At 34.9% G+C, this 22894-nt stretch overlaps 1 pseudogene; it reads right to left on the reverse strand.

Annotated features, from left to right (window-relative positions):
- LOC149559812 (sesquiterpene synthase Cad-like) overlaps window positions 1-21562 on the reverse strand; it is a 61002-nt pseudogene extending 39440 nt beyond the window's left edge.
- Window positions 21563-22894: the final 1332 nt, after the last annotated feature.

A 22894-nucleotide genomic window follows, 5' to 3' on the forward strand; every position in this document is an offset into this window, starting at 1 on the left:
TTTTTTTACAAAGATACATTTCTTCAAATTAATCAACATTTTCTCTTCCCTCAACCTTTCAAGGACCCTATGAATGTGGAATAAATGTTCATCCAAAGTCTTACTAAAAATTAAAATATCATCCAAATAGATAGTAACAAATTTTCCCAAGAATTTCTTTAGTACCACATTCATAAGTCGCATGAAGGTGCTCAGTGTGTTGGTAAGTCCAAAGGGCATGATTAAGTACTCATATAGACCCTCCTTGGTCTTGAATGTAGTCTTCCACTCATCTCCCTCTCATATCCATATTTGATGATAGCCACTATTGAGATCTATCTTTATGAAGTACTGAGCTCCACCCAAATAGTCCATAATATCATCCATTCTTGGCAAAGGAAACCAATACTTGATGCTTATTCTATTTATAGCATGAGAGTCTATGCACATTCTCCACTCTCCATCCTTCTTTGGTGCTAGTACTAAAGGCACTATACATGGAATCAAGCTCTCTCAATAGCTGTTGAACTTGTCTATTTAGCTCCTTAGTTTTAGTAGGAGTCATCCTATGAGCAACCTTGTTAGGAAAACTAGCTTTAGGGATTAAATCTATTTGATGACTAATCTGCCTTACTGGTGGCAACCCTTCTAGAACATTATCAAAGGTGACATCTCCATACTCACTTAATAGGCCTAAAACTTCAAGTGGAATTTCACTACTACCTTCCTTATCTCTTCTAGGAATCAAAGGATAACACATACGTTGATATTTCATACCATCCAAAAAATTTCTTCCTACAACAAGACATATCCTAGCACTACTGCATACCTTTTCATCATCCTTTATCAAGGGCTTCAACTTGTGGTAAACTTCATCCTTTGTCAAAGAGTATGTATTTCATGACCATCATGTAAAACATGTCTATCAAATTGCCACAACCTTCCCAATAATAAATGGCACACATCCATTGGGATTATGTCACAAAAAAATTCATCCTAGTAACTCCCAATCTTGAACTTCACGAAACACTATTCACTAACTAGGACCTTATGATCATCCTTCACCCAAGAAATCCAATAGGGTTGAGGGTGTTTCTCCCTTTTGAGCTTTAGCTTAGAGACCATCTCCTTAGACACCAAGTTGTCAATGTTGCCACCAACAACAATCACATCACAAAACTTATCCTCACACTTGCACTTGGTATGAAACAAATTATTCCTTTGTCTAGGTTTAGTCTCACCACTTAGTAAGACCCTTTCATTTACAAGAACCTCTCTTATTTCTACATCCTTAGAATGTGATGACTGTGCATCTTCATCCACATGAGCAACCCTTTCTTGACCATTATCTCTCCTATCTATCCTTCCTTGTCATTGAGTGCATTCAAATGCATGATGACCTTCTTCATTGCAATGAAAATAGGTACCACTTAAGCCTCATCTTCCTGAACCTTGTCCATGTCCTCTGCCTTTTCCACTCTAATCTCTAAAGTTTTGATCATGGGAGTGGTTAAAACCTTCATTCCTCTGGTTCCTACTAGTACCCACATCTTCATTTTTCTTCTGGGTCTCATTTTGGCCTCCAAATGACCTACCACCATCCCTTCCTCCTTTACCATGCCCTCTTTGCCTTCCATCAAACTTTTTGTTTAGCTTCTCTTCAACTTGTAGGCCAAGCTAGTATGCCTCTTCAATGCTAGTCATTCTAACTAGACTTAACTCCTCTTGAATGCTAGGTTGTAACCCACTGAGGTAAGAGGCAACCTTCTCCTTATTAGCTTTTTCATGCCCTTCCCTAATAAGAATTTGATAAAATTCCTCTATACATTTCTGGATATATTTTCCTACTTGCTTTAATCCTTGCATTTTCTTGAACAAATCAAGCTCGTAATCAACAGAAATGAACTACTTCTTTAGTTTGTTCACCATGTGATCTCACCTTGTGATTTTCTCCTTTCATATTATATTACTTTCTAGCTAAACCTCTTGCCACTAGATTTTGGCATGGCCTTTCATTTTGGCCTTTGTGAATTTAACCCTCTTTAGGTCTCTAATATCCTCATACTCAAAATACTCCTCTAGTTCACTAATCCAATCGATCAACTTGTCTAGGTTTAGGGTTCCTAGAAAACATACCCACATCAATTTTCCCAAGCTTAGAAATGGCCCTAAAAGGCCTCTCCTCTACCTAATTTAGGACTTCCTCTTCTCCTTCCCCATCCTATCCAATATTTTCTTCTTCTCCATTTTCTTCCTCACTTTTGTTTCCTGTAGCAACATTCAGTCCTTTGCAGATCTCCTCTTGTAATGCTTGAACTTGTCTCTGGAGGGCTCTAACCTCAGGAGTAACAACTCTAACCCTTCCACCACATTCCCTTCTTGGAGGCATCTTCTTGTTTCAAACCCAAAAACACATAATCTTGGTGCAAACTACCTCACAATTGGCACTCTATCTACACACTCAGGAAAACCTGCTCTAATACCACTTGATGGAGACACAACCAAAGACTAGAATGAACACATAGGAAAAGGGAAATATTATTATCATTGAAAAATGCCCTATGGTCTTACAACAGTATGATTTTGGAGAAAGAAATCCTCCACGTTGTACCTTCTCTCTAACTCCACTAAAAACTACCTTTACAATGCCATAAATGTTTTTAAATAGACCCCAATTCATTTAAGGTTAGGAATACATTCTAGAATACGCTAGTTGGCATCCACCACCAAAATATAAGGTTCTAGAAGTGACATTAGAAGTCGGTGTAAAATTAGAAGAATCCAAAAATAGTAGTCCAACTTCTAGGAGGCATAACTTTTGAACTAGGACTCCAATTGATGAACTGTTTACATTTCTAGAAAGTTCTTGAAGTGATATATAGCCCTATGGACTAGCTTCACTTGTCCCCCATTTTTCAGCCCCATACGAGGCTGTTTAGTGTCCCATATCTAACTTTGAAGTGCTCTTAGGAGGTCTCCAGGGAACTTAAAATTGCAATAGCTTTCTAATCATAAATTATTTTGATTTGATTCTTTTTTTGGAGCATTTTAAATTAAAATTATAATAATCTCTCCAAATTAAACCCTCTAACTCATCATAATTTTGGCTCTATTACAAAATAACCCATTTTCTACATTTACACGTATCCCAAGGTGCTTAAAAACTCTAAACTAGAAAAATAATAGTGGAATTGTGAGAGTTGGAACCTTTATTTGACCCAAATGGGTATCTAGAAATAAAAACACATTAAATAGAAACTATTCCTAGGCATATATTTTTTGGGTGATATAGGATTGCCCCTACACCACTGGATGCTTCTGCATCAAAAAGTTATCTTTAAAAATAGATAAATATATCAGTTCTTATTCCAAATAGTTATTAAAAATTATAATCCTAAACTTCAACCATTTCTCTACATTTCACAAGATTATTTCATTTCAAATTCTAAATAATAATGCTATTTTTATTTCATTGAAGGTGAAAATTTATACTTTTGTTAGCCTTTTCCTTTGTAAAAGGGTGACACAAGTTTATGCTTTTATCCTTGATGCATGAATCCTTTTGCAATATCAAACTAGGGTGTGCTTTCCTATATGAACACAACTGAATCCCATGCATTCATGTAGTTCAACTACATTTGGATTAACCATTATCCAATTCACCCCGCTTCATTCCAATCTTACTAGCAAGTCATGCAAGGCCTTCATTTAAGCCTTTTTGTTTCCTTTTTCTTCTCGTGTCTATTTTCAAGAAAATGGGGTAAAATATATTCCTTTTTTCACCCCATTTCCTTGAGGGGACAACCTCCTCCCTTTTCATCATGACACAATTCCTAGGACTCCCATCCTCTCTGGAGCAACCTAGATTTTCTTTTCTTTGATATAATGTTGTTTAGACATCACATCAAAAAGGGGTAAAATGTAGATGCTTAAAATAATCTCAAACATTATATTAATTCATTTAATATTTTATTTGACATTATAATTAATTATATTTTTAATTTTCTTCTACTTATTTAATCAAATTTATTTAATTAAATAGGTTCATTTCTCTAATGTATTTAAATTTAATTTAAATACTTCCCCTCTAAAGCATTAAATTTATTTAATGTAGATTGCTCCATAAATCCCCTTGTAAATAAATTCTAATTTATTTAATTCCCTCCACTTTATTAAATTCTCTAATCCTATGATTAAGTTAACTCTTATTTAATTTAATCCTGATCTTATCCTAAAAACCTAGTCTACACCCATCACTCTCATCCTTCTAAGCCTATACATTAGTTAATCCCACTTATTTATCTTAAACACCTTTTAGCTCCTAAGTGTTTGGACACACATGTGTGAGAAGCTCATAATCCAATAAAGCTTCCACTTCATTTGCACCTCTTATACCTCTTACATCTTTGTTCCCCACTCCTTTCCCCAAGGTTGCTCACACATGTGAGCACACCTTGAGCCTCTCGACCATAAAGAATCTTTTTGAGTTTTGCATGGCTTTTCCTTTGGACCATGTGTCTCCCTTGTGGAACCTATGTTTATTCCACATAGATGCCACCTCCTCAAAGCCCCCATAGAGCCTATAAATAGAGCCCTTGTCTCAAGCATTTGACATCTCACTCATTTGCATTGTTATCATGTTAGTTTAGAGTTAGATCTTTCTAGTGATTTTAGTTATATTCACACATTATTGCTAACCTTTTGAAGTTGCTAGATTTTTCTTCATAGTTACATTGATAATTTAGTTTTTTTCCTTGCATTCACCTCCACTTCTTAGGATGTAATTTTGAGAATGGCTTCTTCCATAGCCTCCTCTTGAATCATTTCTCATTCATCTTAGTTAGATTCATATCTTATCTTGCATTGCATTTCAAACTCTCTGGGATTCAATAATTATCTTTGAGGAGAGCACACTCACATCCCTCCAATCTAAAGCACACCAACAAGGCCTCTTATGGGCTCCCTTTTTGAGCTAATTTGATGTTGCAAGGGGACTCTTTCTTTTTAGTTGCATAGTTTTAAAACTCAAGTTTAACATTTAGTTGTATTTTATTTGTTTTGAATCTTTTGAATAAGCACATGTACAACTAACATTTTCTTGTTTATGCATGCTCCCAATAGGTTAGGTTTTCACACATACAAATAACACATAAGTTTTATTAGTCTAGTAGATTAAACAATTTATCTTGCATTGTAGTGGATATGGGATACAAAATTGTGAAGAAGGATCATACTTATGATCTTGCTGAGTTGCAGTCGCAACAATTGATTGAGAATTTGGGAGCCATAAGGAAAACCAAGTGTGCACGTGTAAATTTTGATCTATTCTAGTATGCATTTTCTTTTATGTGCATAATACATTCCCTATATTTGGAAAGGTTGAATGGAAGGTGAATAGATCAATTGTAGTTCAAATAAGAGAATTTGTTGAGCAATTAGGTGATAACTTTAACTTAGTGGTGACTAGTTATTTTGAAGATTTTAAGCAATCAATGAAGAAGAGATTAAGGATACTACCTCACTACTAGAGGAAAATTTTGATGATGTTTTCTTCCTAGTTGATACTGATTTCACTTATGTATAAGCAATAATTTCTAGGGTGACATTGCTAAGGTCATTAGGTTATGAAATCAATAATAATGAGGCCTCTACAACAATCACAACATTACTTGCAGAAGAAGTTGATAAGGAAGCCAAAGAATTTGGTAATTATGACTTGGCCAAAAAAAATATTACTATGGAATTGAAGACCACTTCTATGATTATAAAGAAGAACAAATTGGTGAAGAAATTGAAAGAAAAATTTGGTGAAGGAGCCAAGGAAGATGAAGAGGAATATGATGAAGAAGAAGAGGACACATAGGCTCAAGCACCATTAGCATTGATAAAAGGTTAGGGAGAAGATTATCAAGAGGAGGAAGTAGGAATTTTAGAAGGTACCAAGGAAAAAAAAAGTTGGTGAAGCACCTATAACTACTAATAAGAAGAGAAGAAAAGAAAAGACTCAAGTAGTGAGAAAACCAAAGAAAGTTGCAAACCTAATCAGCCCAAACCTAATACACCTACCACAAGGGCTAGTACAAGAGTCACTACATAGAAGGCTAAAGAAGTAGCCAATCCTAAAGAGAAGGAAGCTAGAGTATAGAAGAGACCAAGGAGGAAGTATGTTTCTCAAGATGAATTTGATAAGGAGATGACTAGATCAGATGATAGCAACCAATTTCAAGTGGTAAGTCATAGTCCCTCCTCAGATCTAGATAATTTATCTGAGAACATTAGAAAAAATGTCAATTTATCAAATTTCTCTCACATTAAATTTGACAATCTTGGGAAGATTGAGAAGAACCAAGTTGAAGAGGCAGTATATTGAATGATGGCTATATTCAAAAAGACTCCTCTAGAACTTACCAACTTCATACCTAAAATTTTATATGATACAGTTGAGCAAAAATGACATTATTGTTTAGAAAATAAGAGAAAAATTAGAGAGGAAACCCTTTCTCAAGTTATGCCAAAACTTAGTAAGGCTGAAATTTCTAAAGCCATAAAGAAATATGCTATAAAATTTGTACCAAAGTATAGGGAATTTAACATATTACAAAACAATATAGAGGATGTCATACAAAAGTCCAAACAAATGTGGAAGATAACATATGGACTATCAACATCAAAAGAAGTTGACCAGAAACCTATTGAGGTAGGAGAGGATGAAGAAGATGATAATGAACAAGGTATAGTTGAGGGAGGCACTGATATGAATATTGATAACTAGGCACTAGATGAGGAAGAGTAGTAAATAGAATAGAGTGTACAAGATACACAAATGCCGAGTGCTAGTCCTCCACATGTGACAAGTGTAAAAATTGAAACTATCAAAGTAGAGGATGTTTCTAATACTACTACTTAAAACACCAATCCTCTTATAGAGGAATATCTAAAAAGGATACTTATCTAGTCCACTCTCTAGGCCAAACTATGTGAAAACCCTATACTAGTAAGTGTGGATGAAATTTGAAAGAGAGAGACTATAGCTATAGGGGAGGAAGTGAAAACACAAGAAAAACCTATAATCACTCCTCAAGTCACAAGTATACAACCTTCACAACCCATAGTTTCATATCAAAGGAAGGAGATAGTAGGTTTCACTATCAATACACTCATGCAAGACACTCTAGTCTCAAGAAATGAACAAGAAACTGGAAAAAATAATAATGTTGAGATAGCTGGAGAAGACAAGGTGGAAACACCAAAAAATGATGGGATTCAAATCCAAACAAGTCAAGTAGATACACCTACACCTCCAGTAGAAGATCAAGGTGCAATTGAAACCAAAGAGGTAGAAAAGAAAAAGTTTGACGAGACACATTCGACAACCAAGCCAAAGGAGCTACTGGCAATCCAAGCACTAGTTACATTACAAAAATCTAGTACTCCTAGTCAATCTCTTCAAAGGTCGAGCATAGAGGGAACTCCATTAGAATTTTCAATGCCAAGTCCTAGCTTATCTAAGGTAGAAGAGGTAACTACTTATGGAGATTTTAGCCTAGATGAAGATATTGTATTGCCTAGATTTGATTATGCAAAAATATTGAGTAGATGGGTATATTACAACAGGCCCTAACAAAGAAGAAACATCAAGAAATTCTTAGAAGGTAGCATAGGAAGAAGAAAACTTTGATTGACATCAAAGAGATTTTCCTAGATGTATTTAGTCTACTAATTCCAGATGAAACCAAGCCAATCATTGAACAATTGACCAATATAGTGGAAATAGTTAGTGACACAAACCTGGATACTAATGTCAAACTATTAGAATGGTTTGAAAGGAAGTTTCAAAACAAGGTAAATGAGAAGATATCAAGTGATATTGCACTAACACAAGTTGATCTAGAAACCAAGATAGAGAGTGTGAAGAAGGTACTAGACAACATTTTCTCTTTGTACACCAAACTATGTAATCCTACACTCTTCACACAAGAAGTAAGGAATCACATCTTGAGTTTGGAGACCCATATGAATACATCTAGTGCTACTTTGCCCAAGTCTTCAGCTCAAAGTGAGAAACATTTTAGATACCTCTTGTAATCCCAACGTTAGTTAGCATCATTACAAGTAGATGAAGCCAACATCAGTGCTAAACTAATCAACATCCAGTCGACATTGACTCCTCACATGGAGATTTTACACAAGGAGCCAAGCTATGCAGAAACACTTATGAAGAAAGACCCCAATCTTTTGACATTAGATGGCTTTGTCCACCTTGCTCTTGTGGTAGCCATACAAATTAAGTCTTTGGAGGTAGCTTGTGGTAATTGGGATGCCACTTTTAAAATTATACTTGAGATGCATAATTATTTTTTGAACAAATACACTATTAGTGGATAAACCCATTGACATCAACATCAAAAAAGAGAAGTAAGAGCAATGGGGGAGCAAGCAAGTAGAACTAAGAGATATCTATATATCTATACCCAAGGGGGAGTAAGAAACAAATAAGAGGTAAGAGAACAACGAAATGCAAAAAAATAGTTTAGATAGGAACAAAAAAAGAGTATCAATTGATGCAAATCTACTCATCAAGAGAAAGATTTTGATATAGAGTATAGTACATAATAGACTAACAACTCAGGGGGAGTTATGAAATTTTGAGGTATAAGTCATGTTGCAAAATTTTCATATTTTGAAATTTTGTGTAGAAGCCAAATAAATATCTATGTTATGCTCATAAGGATAAGATTATTAATATATGACCAAGTGTTTTTGACACTCATGTCAAAGAGGGAGATTTTTAATCTCATATTGGTTTTGAAAAGTGAGTTTCTATACACTTAAGTCATTTACTAAGTTCATGTCAAACAATTAGTTTATGCCAAGTGCAACATGTATAAGTTAGAGCATGGCAAGTCAATAGTGAGTGCCGAGTTACTCATGTGCTAAGTGGTGGTTCATTAATTTGTTGTTCAATTTTTTTAGGTTTTCAACAATGGCAAGAACAAAAATTTATTTTGAAGCTATAGGTACTAGGATTTTACCCTAACTTCTTGGATAACCACACTTTGTGATTTATCACTCCCACTAACTTCACCATTTTTGATAAGTGAGCATTACCAATCCATATAATTCTCGTACTATGATGAGGATAGTAAAACCTATACCCTTTGGATTTTTTAGGGTAACCAATAAAGTAACCATTGATCATTCTAAAATCCAATTTCTTTTCATGCAGATTATAGACTCTAACCTCCATTTGACAACCCCAAACATTTAGTTGTCTTAAACTCAGCTTCTTTCCTGTCCAAAGTGTAAAAGGGGTCTTTGGAACTACATACTAAGAACTTGATTTAATAAATATACAATAGTCTTAAGAGAGTGCATCCACAAGGATACATATAATTTGAAATTACTTAACATACTCCTAACCATATCCATTCAAGTATGATTACACCTTTTAGCTACGCCACTCCGTTGTGGTGTTCTAGGCATAGTATATTGTGCACATATGCCATGTTGTTCAAGGAATTTAGCAAATGGGCTAGGGCACTACCTTGATTCATTATACTTTCCATAATATTCACCACCTCTATCAGATATGATGATTTTCACCTTTCTATCTAATTTCCTTTCAACCTTAGTAATGTATACCTCAAGGGCATCCACTAATTGAGATTTTTCATGTAGAAAATAGACATAACTATAATATGAGGAAACATCTATAAAGGTGATAAAATAATTTTCTCCAACAAAGGATGGATTTTCAAAAGGCCCATAAATGTCTATATAAATAGTCTCAAGAAGCTTTGTACTTCTTGTGGCACCCTTCTTGGTGTGTTTGGTTTTTTTTCCCTTAATACAATCCACACAAACCCCAAAATTAGAAAAATATAGGTTCAAGAGGACCCCATCTTTTACTAATCTCATTAACCATTCCCTAGAAATATGTCCCAACCTTTTATTCTACAAGTATGAGGAATTTTCATTCATCAGACTACATTTAGTACCAATATTATGATGTAGGATAAGAATAGTTTCAGCAAATGAATTATCAAGTTTTAATTTATACAAACCATCACAAAGAATATCTGAACCAACAAAAGAGGTACTCTTAAATAAACTGAAATTTTTATTCCAAAATTTAAAAGAGTAACCATCAATATCAAGTTTAGATAAGGAAATTAAATTCCTAGAAATAGAAGGAACATAAAGAGTCTGAAATAGATCCAAATGATAACCAAAATGTAGAAATAAATGATAAGTCTCAATAGCTTCAACTAGAGCTTTAACCCGATTTCCCATGAACAAAATTTTTTCACTTGGATTTTAGTTCCTTGAGTTGTGAGATGAATTGAATGTTGTCCATGCTACTTAAGTCTTGCCTCCTCTTGACTGAGCATACTAGCCAACTCATTCACATTCCACTTATCCTTAATGGTGTTATAGTGAATTTGAAACAACCCATACTAAGGAGGCAAGGAGTTCAAAATAAACTATATGAGAAAGAACTCATTCACCTTCATCTCAAGAGTCTTTAATTGAATAGCCAAATTTGTCATTTCAAGGACATGCTCATGCATTCCATGTGTACCATCAAAATTCATGGTGGAAAGCATAGCCATCAACATTCCAACAAGGGACTTGTCAGTGGTTTAGAAACACTCTCCCACAGATTTTAGAATTTTTTTAGCATTGTTAGTTTCAAGAAGAGTTGACTTGATGTTATTTTTTATAGTCATCCATATAAACTTAAGGCTCAATCTGTTCGATCTTTCCCATGCTTGGAATATAGTCTTTTCTTCCACACCACTTTTATCAATAATAGTAGCCGATTTCTTAGTTTCAAAAGCTATATCAAGATCCAAAACACCAAGGTGAAACTAAACCCATTCTTTCCAATTTGAGAAAGTCATTCCATCCAAGATTGGAATAGAAGAGGCATGCAAATGTAGAAAAATAGGAACTAACAATGCAACCATAAATTCATGTTCACAACATTAATATTAAGAGTTATAAGTAAATAACCAACATAAATACACATGGTTCAACAATAAATAGTATTATCGTGACCTACCTTTGGGCTAATCTTATTTTAAACTATTAACAATTAGGGTGATTCCCTTTCACCTAATAGGACTGACTATTTGATAAAATATTCACAACTAAGTCCATTACCTTTGGGTATCTATACTAACCTTCGATCATGAATATCCACCAACCATCCTATTCCAATCAATTAATCTCTAAAAAATGGTGCACCTTTGGGCCAACCTAGTATTGTAGTGATTAAATAATTGTGATTTACAAAGTCGTTATTAATTTTTTAACACTTGGAAACAAGTACTAAACTTCAATAATTTGACTTGGCATCTACATATCATTCTAGCTGGACCACTTTGGTGGCTACTAAGTTGTATCATACTATAGACCTCAAATCAATATAATGACATGACATATATATTAAATTAACAAATAAAATTAATCAATACAACAAATTTATTATGTGGCAACCATGTATTATACCAAATCATGGTTTTGTATTTATAAGCACACAAAATAAATTTGATCTGATAAAATAGATAAAACATTATTAAACATAATGAAAAATCATGAAAGTTCTTAATTTTCTCTAATACCACATAAAAATAAAATATTAAATTAACATTATGCAATTTACATCTACTATAATTTCAAGACCTAGAATTATCATCATTTTCACATGTATATCATAATGCAGAAATTAAATAATCATTAAAACATTATTTACCTTGATTCATTAGTGTAGAAATTTGGAGTGATTAGTGTAGTAAACTTTAGCTATTTTTGAGATGGTTGAATGAGATGAAAAATGGTTTCTCTCTTATAGATAAATTCTTTTTAGACTTAATAGGATGGTATTCTGAAAGATCATTTTATAGGTGGAGAGAGGACCAATTTTCCCAAAACAATTATACTCTACTTGCCCATCAAAGTGGAAGTTTTTGAAACTACTCTTTTGATTGATTAATAAGATTTACAAAAGATATGACATACCTTTAAAAAATTGTAACTACCTATCACATGTGCATCCTTAGGTGGGCCATTGAAATAAATTAAAAATTAATCTTATAGAGATTGCAAGATATTGACATCTAATATTGCTACTTCCAAAATCTTCTCACTCCATTCATTTGGCACCTTGAAAGAAAGTTATCAAGAAAAATTAGATTTTCCACTTTAATTGAATGGTCATTTTAAGTTTAAAAGGTAATTTTGAGGACATACTTATACATTACATCCATCAACATCCAAGTACCCATGTCTTATCTAAATATTTGGATAGAGTTCCATGTCTCTCACCTTGGGACTCTGCATCTCCATGGGTATTTTAGAATCCACCTATCAGAAAGAGTTATCATTGTTGGTGTAAATAAGTATTTATTTATTACACTTACTTAAGTTTACTTGGGTTAATGCATTATATTAATATTTATTTATTAGTCACCTAGGAGTACATGCACTCTTGTGTGTTGTCATGATGACATCACAAGGGTATGCACTTCTTTTAAGCACATGTTGTTTACAACAAAGGAATATTCTACACACATATGACACTTTGTCATTCTTATCCATTCATCTAGAATGTTGGATAAGGTACCTAGTTGTCTTATCTCCTAGTTGCTACTAGAGACATTCTTAGTGCTTCTTGAGAGGCCTTTATAAGTAGGCACTCTTAGTGTATATGTACATGCTTCTGAATAGTAAGCAATATCATTCTGATCATGCTCTCTCTATTTTGGTCTATTGTGTGCTTGTGTTGAGTTCTTTAGTTCTTGGGTGAATTCTAGCCTAAGCCAAATTCTTACATGGTATTAGAGCTCTGAGGGAGATTCTCTACACATAGCCATTCAAGACCGTTCATGATTTAGCACCTCAACATGAATTCAAAGGATCTGTAAAAATTGGGAGTGTCTAGAGCTAGATTTGACCTCACCGTTGCATCTGGAGCATCGATTCAGTGAAGATCGATGATAAATTTACCTATGTTGGGTGAAAGTTGATCGTGATGCAAAATTTTTTTATGCAAATTGGAACCTAGAGTCCTCAATTTTTAATTTGGGTATGGTCATTTGATCTAATTATTAATTTTCAAATTTATTATTTCTCTATAATTTTTGGATTTTATTTTTGAAATCAGTATCAGGCAGAGAAATTTTTTTTTGGCCAAATTGGGTAGTGACACCCCAACTCGGCTCTATATTTTTAATTGTAGGAATATTTCTCTATTTATTTTTGTAGGATATTATATTCGGTGTCGTACTGCACCTCTGCATAATTTGTAGTCCACATTGAATGCCTACAAAATTCCATGATCATACCAACCACGAACCCCTCCAAATTTTGCCAAGAGACTCAACTGACCCAGCGGGCAATATCTATCGACGCTCTTGCCTATTAATTTGATATTCATGGCACATTATTTTTAAACAATAGTTCTACCAACAACCCCACACATGTGGGACAAAAAATGGGTAAAATCAATGAACAGTGAAAGAATATACCAGTACCACAGATTCCTTTACCGACAGATTCTATAGGCATTTTAAAATAGCTCCTATGCATACAAGTTCCAGTGCTTATATCCCATTTTCCAGCAGCGAGATTAATAATCTAGTAGATGTAAACCATTCAGTGGTAGGTTTAAACAAAATAGGCATGACCTCTAGTTTACTAGCCATGACATGTTGCAATTGCTAGGTCCACGTTGCAATTACTATGCCTAGCCCGCCCATGATAGCTTGTACACACGGCAACATCATACTTAGCCAAGTGGACAACTACCATGATAGCATCCTAATCACCTTGCCTAGTCAGTAGTGACAAGTCATGCCAAGTTAGCATACATGCAGGTGCCACATCATTTTTTTGTATAGTTTGGAACTACCAACCTAGCCGCTGACATCATCATCTATACTACCACATCAGCATAGGGCACATTTTTTGTTGATGTCATCAAATCTATTAGATTAAAATTGATGGCCATCTAGAAATCAAAATAGGCTGATTTACAACTGTTGCGATAGTTGTCTAACCATCAAATTTAACCCTGTCATTCGCAGATGCAACCCCTCTTCAGATTGGTTTTCAATTTTGCAGTCCAACTTTGGGAGGCCATAACTTAGACATCTAGACTCCAAATTAGGTGCAATTTTTTTTGAAATTCGGTAAAATTTTCTAAACTTTTCAGTTGTGTAGCTATGTTTTTTTTTTGGTGCACAAATTGTTTATAAATTGCATTTTTTGGTGACTATACCTACGTAATCCTGTATTTTATAACTTCAAATGCTCCATATGGGCACATCTGGAGTCGAAAATAGGTTCCATTTTTTTTTGAAAGTGTGTTATTTTTTGTCTATTTTCCAGATATGCTATCAAATTATAGGGTTGTGTGGAAAAAAATTTCACTTTCAGCAATAGGGCCTTTCTTTGCTTTGTATTTCTTTAGAATTGTAGCACTTTGTAACATTCTAGATTTGTGATCCATTAAGAGGTTGTAACAAGAAAAATCAAAAGTCCATGAAGGCCAAAATTGGCAAGTGGCCCATTGTAATCCCACTACTGATAAAGTGGCCAAAGCATCTATTTTGGGGGGGGGGGTTTCTTGATTTAATGAAAAGAGTGGGTGTTGTTGGTGTTGTGTTCTCTCTTTTTTGCACTTTTCTTTCATTTTTTGCATTATGGCCAACTTTAAGTTTACTAAATTAACTCTTCATAACTATGCTACGTGGTCAATCAAAATGTGGTATCACTTAATGCATAATGGAGTTTCACAATATGCAGATGGTACTCTTCCTAAACTAGTAGGTGATAATGTATTAGCAAGTGATATTTCAGCATGGGTAGCAATGGATAGGAAAGCCCTAGGTGATATATGTTTGGGGGTAGATGATAAGATCATGTATCAAATCAAGAAATGTACTACATCCAAGGAAGCTTGGGATGCCCTTGAAAACCTATATGGTAAAGTGTCTGAAGAGGATGTGTTTAAAATTGAAGATGAGCTTGTCTCCTTAGATTCTAAGTCATATGACTCCATATAGGACTTCATCATCAAGGTGAATGAACTAAGGACTAAGCTTACTGATTATGGGAGTTCTATCAAAAATGACAGACTGATCTATCTCATCCATAACAAGCTGCCATTAGAGAATTCCACATTTGTATCTTCTTTTAACACCTCAAAGACTACCTTAGGGTTTGCCTAAAAGAAATTCACTTTTTATTAATATGCTAAACTATTGGATGATGAAGAAAAGAAGTTGAAATCAATGGGGATTCTCAAATCACCTACATCTAAAGCATTGATGGCCAACAATGAGGGTTCTCAAAATTTAGCTAGATAGTCTTCAAATAAAGGAAAGGGTAAGAAGATGTGGAATAAAGACAAATTAGAGGATGCAGAAAAGACAACACCACAATCCAATCAGCATGGCAAGTCCTTGACTTCCAACAAGAAGGGGGACAACAATAAGGAGAAAAAGAAGTGTGCTTATTGCAAGAAATCAGGTCATGAAGAACATGAGCATTATATCAAGAAGATTGATGAATTGACCAACATCATGAAGAAACATAATGTTCCACTGCCTAATGCTTATAAGGAGAAAGGGTCTTCTTCAAATTTGAAGGGCAAAGGGAAAGTACTCATGGCTACTTAAAACTCTTTAAAGGAATGGATATTTGACTCAGGTGCCTCATATCACATGGCTTCTTCAAAGGAGGAATTTTATTTTGAACCAGTCAAAGGCACCACACATCTTCATAGGGAATGACAACAAAATGGAAGTTGAAGGGAAAGGAAATGTGGAGATAGAAAATGGAGTGTTTCAAGAGGTTCTCTATGTTCCAAACCTAAGTTTGAATCTCCTATCAATCTACCAAATCACTCACCTTGGAGATGGACATAGAGTTGAGTTCCTTCTAGACTTAGTAAAGGTGCACAGTCTTCAAGATGATTCCTTGGTTGTAGTGGGGAAAGTTGATCATAAAAAAAGGTTGTACTCTTTTTCCCTTTTTATGCCCAAGTCTCCTTCAAAGGCCTTGTTATCTCAATCAAATTCAAACATGCAATTATGCCATGAGTGATATGGTCATCTTGACTACCGCTACCTTCAGCAACTTTGCACATATAGATTGGTCAAAGGTCTACCTCAAATAACCTTTTGTAAGGGTGAATGTTCAATAGATTCAGTGAATATACATCTAGAGGGAAAGTTACAGAGAGGGAAGTCTTCAAGAGTACTAGGTTTTCTACAGATGGTTCACATGGTATTAGCATGTCCTTTTGCATTCAACTAGGGTTGCTACATACTTACCTTTGTTGATGACTTTTCAAGGTTCACTTGGGTCTACTTTCTTCATAACAAGAATGAAGTGTTGGACAAGTTTCTAGCCTTCAAGACTCATGTAGAATGGAAATCCAAAAAGGCCATCAAAGTACTCCACATGGACAATGGAAGCATGTATGTGAATATAAGACTTATGGACTTTTGTAGACATGAGGGAATTGATCTTTAGACTCCACTAGCATTCAGTCCGCATAAGAAAGATGTTGTAGCTTTGATGATCCGTACTCTTAATTCTATGGCAAGTTTCATGATACATACAAAGTCTCTCAATCCATCATTAGAAGTAGAAGCAATCAAAAGTTCCACTCACATTCTTAATCATTCTACTCATCCAACCTTAGATGGAAAAACTCCTTTTGAGGCATGGTGTGGCAAAAAACCTATTGTGACACACTTCAGAGCCTTTAGTTGTCTTGCAAGGGAAAAGATATCTTCCAAGGGTCACAAGGCACAATCATCTTGGCCTTGTACTTTCATTGGTTATGAAGATGGTGTAAAGGTATACAGACTTCTAGATCCTGAGACTCATCAAATTTTTTTGGAGAAGGATGTTTACTTTGAGGAAAGTTCACCAAACTTGTCCTCTACTCCTCTTCACACATCATATAGTGTGGAAATTGATAGTGATTTCAAAAATAGTGCTTCAATAGATTTAGACATGTGAAGTTCTATTGACAGTCGCAGTGAGAGGTCACTTCATCAATTCAATGCACATGCATACATCACCACAGTGATAGCTCCATAATAGCAGGGTACATTTAGTCTTCTAGATATAGATTTAGTGATAGATTTGGGGCACAGTATTGATGATCTACCTCTTCTTCTTGATGCAAAATCACCTTCTTTAGTTGTCATGAGGGTTCCATTTGACTCTCTTGTTCATTCTCTACATGATCGATCGTTACATGTTGAAGTGATTATGGATACTTATGATCAACAATTGCAATAGGGTTCTTCATCAATTGTAGAGACAGATAGTTCTTTAGGATAGGTTCTTCAACCAGTTGAGTAGGTTTTAGGGACATCACTTATCCATGGGATTCTTTCCACACATAGAAGAAGAATCTCATTTGTACCCTTGGCATTGTTTCTTCCTAAGGGGAAAAGCACCATTCTGTAGTCTTGGATCAACTTCTTCATTAGAGCAGTCACTGGTCAACATTCTTCTTTGGGGGGGGGGGAGCCTATCCTGTCTCCCTTCCTCTTCTCATCATTCTCTTATGTATATACTAGATGTATGTCATAATGGGGGGGTCTTGATTACTCCATCCATCCATGTATCCCTATTTATCTCTCTTTTTGGGGGAGGGTTTTTCCCATGAGGTTTTCCTTCTTTCCCCGCTTTATGAGAGATTGCATATCATCATGTACATGGGTACCTAACATGGCCTAGTAGCCGGGGCCCATATTGCATTTCATCCTTGATTGCATAATCTTAAGGGAATTCCCCTAAGTTTCACTTAGGGGGGGGGGGGGGGTGTTGGTGTAAATAAGTATTTACTTATTACACTTACTTAAGTTTACTTAGGTTAATGCATTATATTAATATTTATTTATTAATCACCTAGGAGTATGTGCACTCTTGTGTGTTGTTATGATGGCATCACAGGACTCTCCACCTCTTTTAAGCACATGTTGTCTACAACACAGGAATCTTCTACACACATATGACACTTTATCATTCTTATCCATTCATCTAGAATGTTGGATAAGTTGCTTAGTTGTCTTATCTCCTGATTGTTTCTAGAGACATTCTAGGTGCTTCCTGAGAGGCCTTTATAAGCAGGCACTCCTAGTGTATATGCACATGCTTATGAATAGTAAGAAATATCATTCTGATCATACTCTCTCTATTTTGGTCTATTGTGTGCTTGTGTTGAGTTCTTTAGTTCTTGGGTGAATTCTTGTCTAAGCCAAATTATTACAATCATGTCAACTGATTATTAACACACAATTTGATCATAGAATAACAAGGATGGGCTAGAATCTTTATTTCATCTTTTAATTTGTGGCTTTTTCCAAGTGCTTCTTTTATACATTTATAGCTGAATTCTTTAGCCTCTCTCATGTTATTTTCTCCCAGGAAGAAAATTTCAAAGGCTTGATATAAACTCAACATTATCCTCAATTGATTGTTAGATTGTTTTGTAGGGCAAACAAATGAACCATCTCCATTCTTGAAGTTATGAAATACATATGTTGGATTTATAACATAATGGTGTTAGAGTAAACATCAATAGAAACAACCTAAGTCTATAGATTGAAATAGAAAATAAGATTTGCATGCAACACTAGTCCCATCTTGTGGTAGGCTTGGCAAGAGGAAGTGGTGAAGGAGAGCATGTAGGCTGGTTTTCATTATTATGAGTAATGATTTGGTCTAAAGCCCCAACATTTGAGAGAACTCTATTTTTGGAAACATCATCAAATCAATAGCAATTGGGCACCCATAATAATAGCATGGAATTTCCAATTGAATAGAAATATTAGGGTTCTTCCCATGCTTGTACACTAAGGAAAACCTAGAACTTATATAGGTCAAGTTCTATAGAATTTTCATTCTTACAACTCTAGACCAAAGATATGAGTAAAAGATGTTCTGATGTTACCAACTACATGTCCTTTGAAAAGACTTTATGTCATTCCTAGTAGAAGTAGGGACATTATAGGTAGGATTTGATTTTATTGTTTGATAGAGTAATGGCTCCAATAGAAGCACTAATAGTAGAGATTTTGAGACTACCACTTGTAGATTGTCAAAAGCTACATTAGCCCAAAATTTCATTTCTAGTAATTTTCCCTTGAATATAACACATTATATAAGAAAACATTAGAAGACATTGATATTCACTACTACATAGAAATCATGAAAACATTTCTTGAGCACAATTTTTAATAAATTGAATTTTAAAGCCTAGTAAATATGACCCCATATTAATGTAGCATAATAGTGAATTTGGTAGAAATTTTTTTCAATTTATGTTTGATACCAAGGAAGTGTGACTAAGTTGATGGACTTTCAAAAACTAGAGATACAACTATTGACAAACAAAATTAATATCAAAGTACCAAATCTAAAGCAAGGAAAGAATTCACTCAAACAAAGGCCATTCTTTGTGTTAGCTGAGAGAGTAAAAAGATTCTAGAGGAGCATATAACAAAATGGTTGAAAAAGGAAGGAAATTTCCTGGATCTCTTTCTACATCTAATTTATACACATAGCCCATCAAAGAAAATTAGAGGAATTCTATTCTTTTTGCTGACTAAAGATCCCTTTGGAGTACTACAATGGATCTTGATGAGCATTGTCTAAAAGTCTCATCATTATGAATAGTTTAATGCAAACATTTTGCATCATGTAAAAAGCTTGGTGGCATACAAATTTGAAGAATTCCCAAAAAACTACCTATTATGGCTTCTGCCACCTATGGAACAACATTTGGGAGTAGAGTTAGGGGGTTAGAAGAACATGAAGCCATTGTAGCTAAAGTTGATAAAATAATATGAGACTAGTAACATGTTCAGAGAAGATTAGAGAATTGCACAATGAGCTTTTAGATACGTTCTCTCTCTTTGCCCTATTTTAACCCCATTAATGAAATCTTGTTCCTTTGCATGAAAGAGAAAGAAGGTGTTAAGTCTAACATATAATGCCCTATGAGGGAAGGCTCTTCACCAATGCCATGTGTTCCATGATATCAACTTTGGCTTCTGTGAGAATGGATGTGTTGATTTAGAGGTTAGAGTCTAGAAAAAACATAGATGCAAGCTTATGATGAAACATAAGAAATAGAGAACAAAATTGATCCCTAACAGACAAACTACGACAAAATGACCACATAAATTAATGGAAATTGCAGATTTGAAGAAGTATACCTTTCAAACCATGGCTAGATGAAATTGATAAGCATGATATATCTAAAAAGTACAACTAGAAGCAAAGTTATAATTTTCTTGAATGCTAAAGTAGTTGATGATAATAAGGAAACCCCATCATGAGTGAGTACTTTGAGAAAACAAGCAATTGCCACAAAAATGAGAAGGCCTAGGAATGTCAACCAAACATGCAAAGGGCACATGAGAACATGTGGAATGAAATGTATGCCTTTTCACATTAATTTCCATAATAAGATAATAAAAAAACTACCAAAAAAATCATCCTCAACTAATAGAAATGGATGGAAAATCAAATAAAAAATGATGACAAATGAAAATGTGATATGAAGGTGGATTTTAGTGGGCTTCCTTTAACTTTTTCTTGAATCTTGATGTGACAACTAATTGAGAAATGTGGTGAAAACATGTGGCAAGGACCAACAAACAAATACTTGAAGACACTGGATATCCATTTAGGCAAAGAATTTGAAATCCCAGAGCAGTAGTGTGGAGATTAAAACTACCATTTTCTCTTCCCCATGAAATGACATTTCCACTCCAGTATCTGATGTTGTGGGAAGCATAGCATTAAATTAAATTAATAAACACAAAATATTAAGAGGAGAAGGAGATGAAAAAAATACAGTCATACTTATATGTATAGTCCAAAAGTGCTTTTATTTCTTTCTCAAAGTATCAATTGATTCCAAGGAATTGCACAACATCAACAATGGATAATTTTTCTATCAAGTCATATGAAGAGGGATTGACTTCTCCCTCTCCAACACAAAGACTGTTAAAGACCTCCATTTGTGTCTCCTTAACCAAGGTTTCAACTCTCTCCATGTATGAAGGCGCCTAATAAAATACAAAAATATTAAAGAATTGAGCTTGTGTACCATGAAAGAGACTATATAAACATATGGGCTGTATGGATTAATAATGTAACTCACTCATTACATGAGATGATGAAAGATACTTAAAAACCATTGTAGATTAAGAAAAATGGGTATTATAGATTAATAATTATATAAAAAAATGGGTATTATGGATTTGATAGTATAAGAAAATGGGCATTATAACAATAAATGAGTATTATAGATTTGGTACTATAAACAAATGGGTATTATAGATTTGATAGTATAAACAAATGGGTAGTATAGATTAATAATGTAACTAACTCCATATGGTGATGAAGGAGAGCATAAGAAATTACCCTCCCAGACATTGGCATGGTGTTCTGCAATTCTTCTAACCACACCATTTTCCACCGATTTCCTTTCTCCATGGACATAACAATTATTGACTAGTACAATAGTTTCTTCAACCATTGTAGTCAAAGATAAATAGCTAGAATAGTACCTTCAACTAGTCAATTGAGAATGATGAAGAAGGCTATTATGGTAAGGCTTAAATAGAAGTGGTCAAAGGAAAGTGATGGGTAGGGTTTCCTTGCCCTTAGAATGGAAGTGATTCTATCTACGAGTGGTAGGTAATCACAAATATTAGTGATCAAAGCTCATGCTTTTATGAGTAGCAAAGAAAGTCTTCAATGACTTTGTCAGCTTTTTTTTTTTTTTTTCTGTGGCTACATTTTATCAGCGAGTATAAAGCACTAGTGCAGGATTTTTTTTGATGAATTGTCCTTTTCAATTAATAAAATTTACTAAGATTACAATTCACAAAAAAGGGGCCGGGGGATATAGGATCACCCCATGAATGAGTTCAGACGGTTGAAGCCAGAAAAAAGAACATGGCTTTAGCCAGAAACTATTAACTATTCATAAAAAAAAACTTGTAAGCTGCCAAGGCAGTACCAATAGAGGGATGATCATCATTACCATGAAATCCCCACACATCAGTGGGATTGTGGGGCAGACTGGGAATAGTCCAACCATTAGTAGCATCAGTAGGATCTGGGGTAGTCGTAGTCTCCCCATCATTCTTGTCTAGCTACGGAGGAGAAATTGCCAAGGCCAACTGAGGAAACTTGCCAGAGTGCACCCATCCAGGGGGAGGAGCCAGGGACAGGCCAGAAGCTCACCCAGGGGGAGGAGTTAGGGACTAGTTAGAACCACCATGTGGTGGGGAAGCGGAGTAGTGCCTCCAACTGCCATGTCCACTACTGGGAGAGTGGTGGCAGGGACCCTAGGGGTGCGGTGTGTGTGAATGGCGGCTAGAGGACTGGTGTTAGGAATGATGACCGAGGGACGAAGAGGCATTCAGAGGCACTCTAGCAATGGTACATGGAGCATTGCCCCAATGATTTAACAATTCCCATAAGTGCACAACTTCCAAGGAAACTTTATTAGCTTGCGCTTGTATCTGCATAATGACATTATTACAAATGCATGCCTTAGTATGCATTGCAATGTTAACATCCAAAAAATTGTGAGTGAATAAAACTGCATTCCTATCTTTCCATAGAGAAAAAAAAATTTCCATCCTGAAGGTATGCCAAATCTGGGAGAACTTCCAAGGAATTCTGGGGGAATCACCTAGCAGGATCATGTGCCATGAATAAGGTTTAGGCTTGAAAGGCTTGAAAAATTCATGAATCTAGTGCCAATAATTCTGAGCATGGTTGCAAAACCAAAAAATATGCAAAACAGACTCAGGTTGACCATAGAAGGGGCATCTGGGATCAGGAACCCCAATGTGCT

This window comes from Cupressus sempervirens, chromosome 4 (genome assembly GCF_028749045.1).
Source record: "Cupressus sempervirens isolate cs-2001-9-10 chromosome 4, ASM2874904v1, whole genome shotgun sequence".
In the NCBI taxonomy this organism is placed as follows: domain Eukaryota; kingdom Viridiplantae; phylum Streptophyta; class Pinopsida; order Cupressales; family Cupressaceae; genus Cupressus; species Cupressus sempervirens.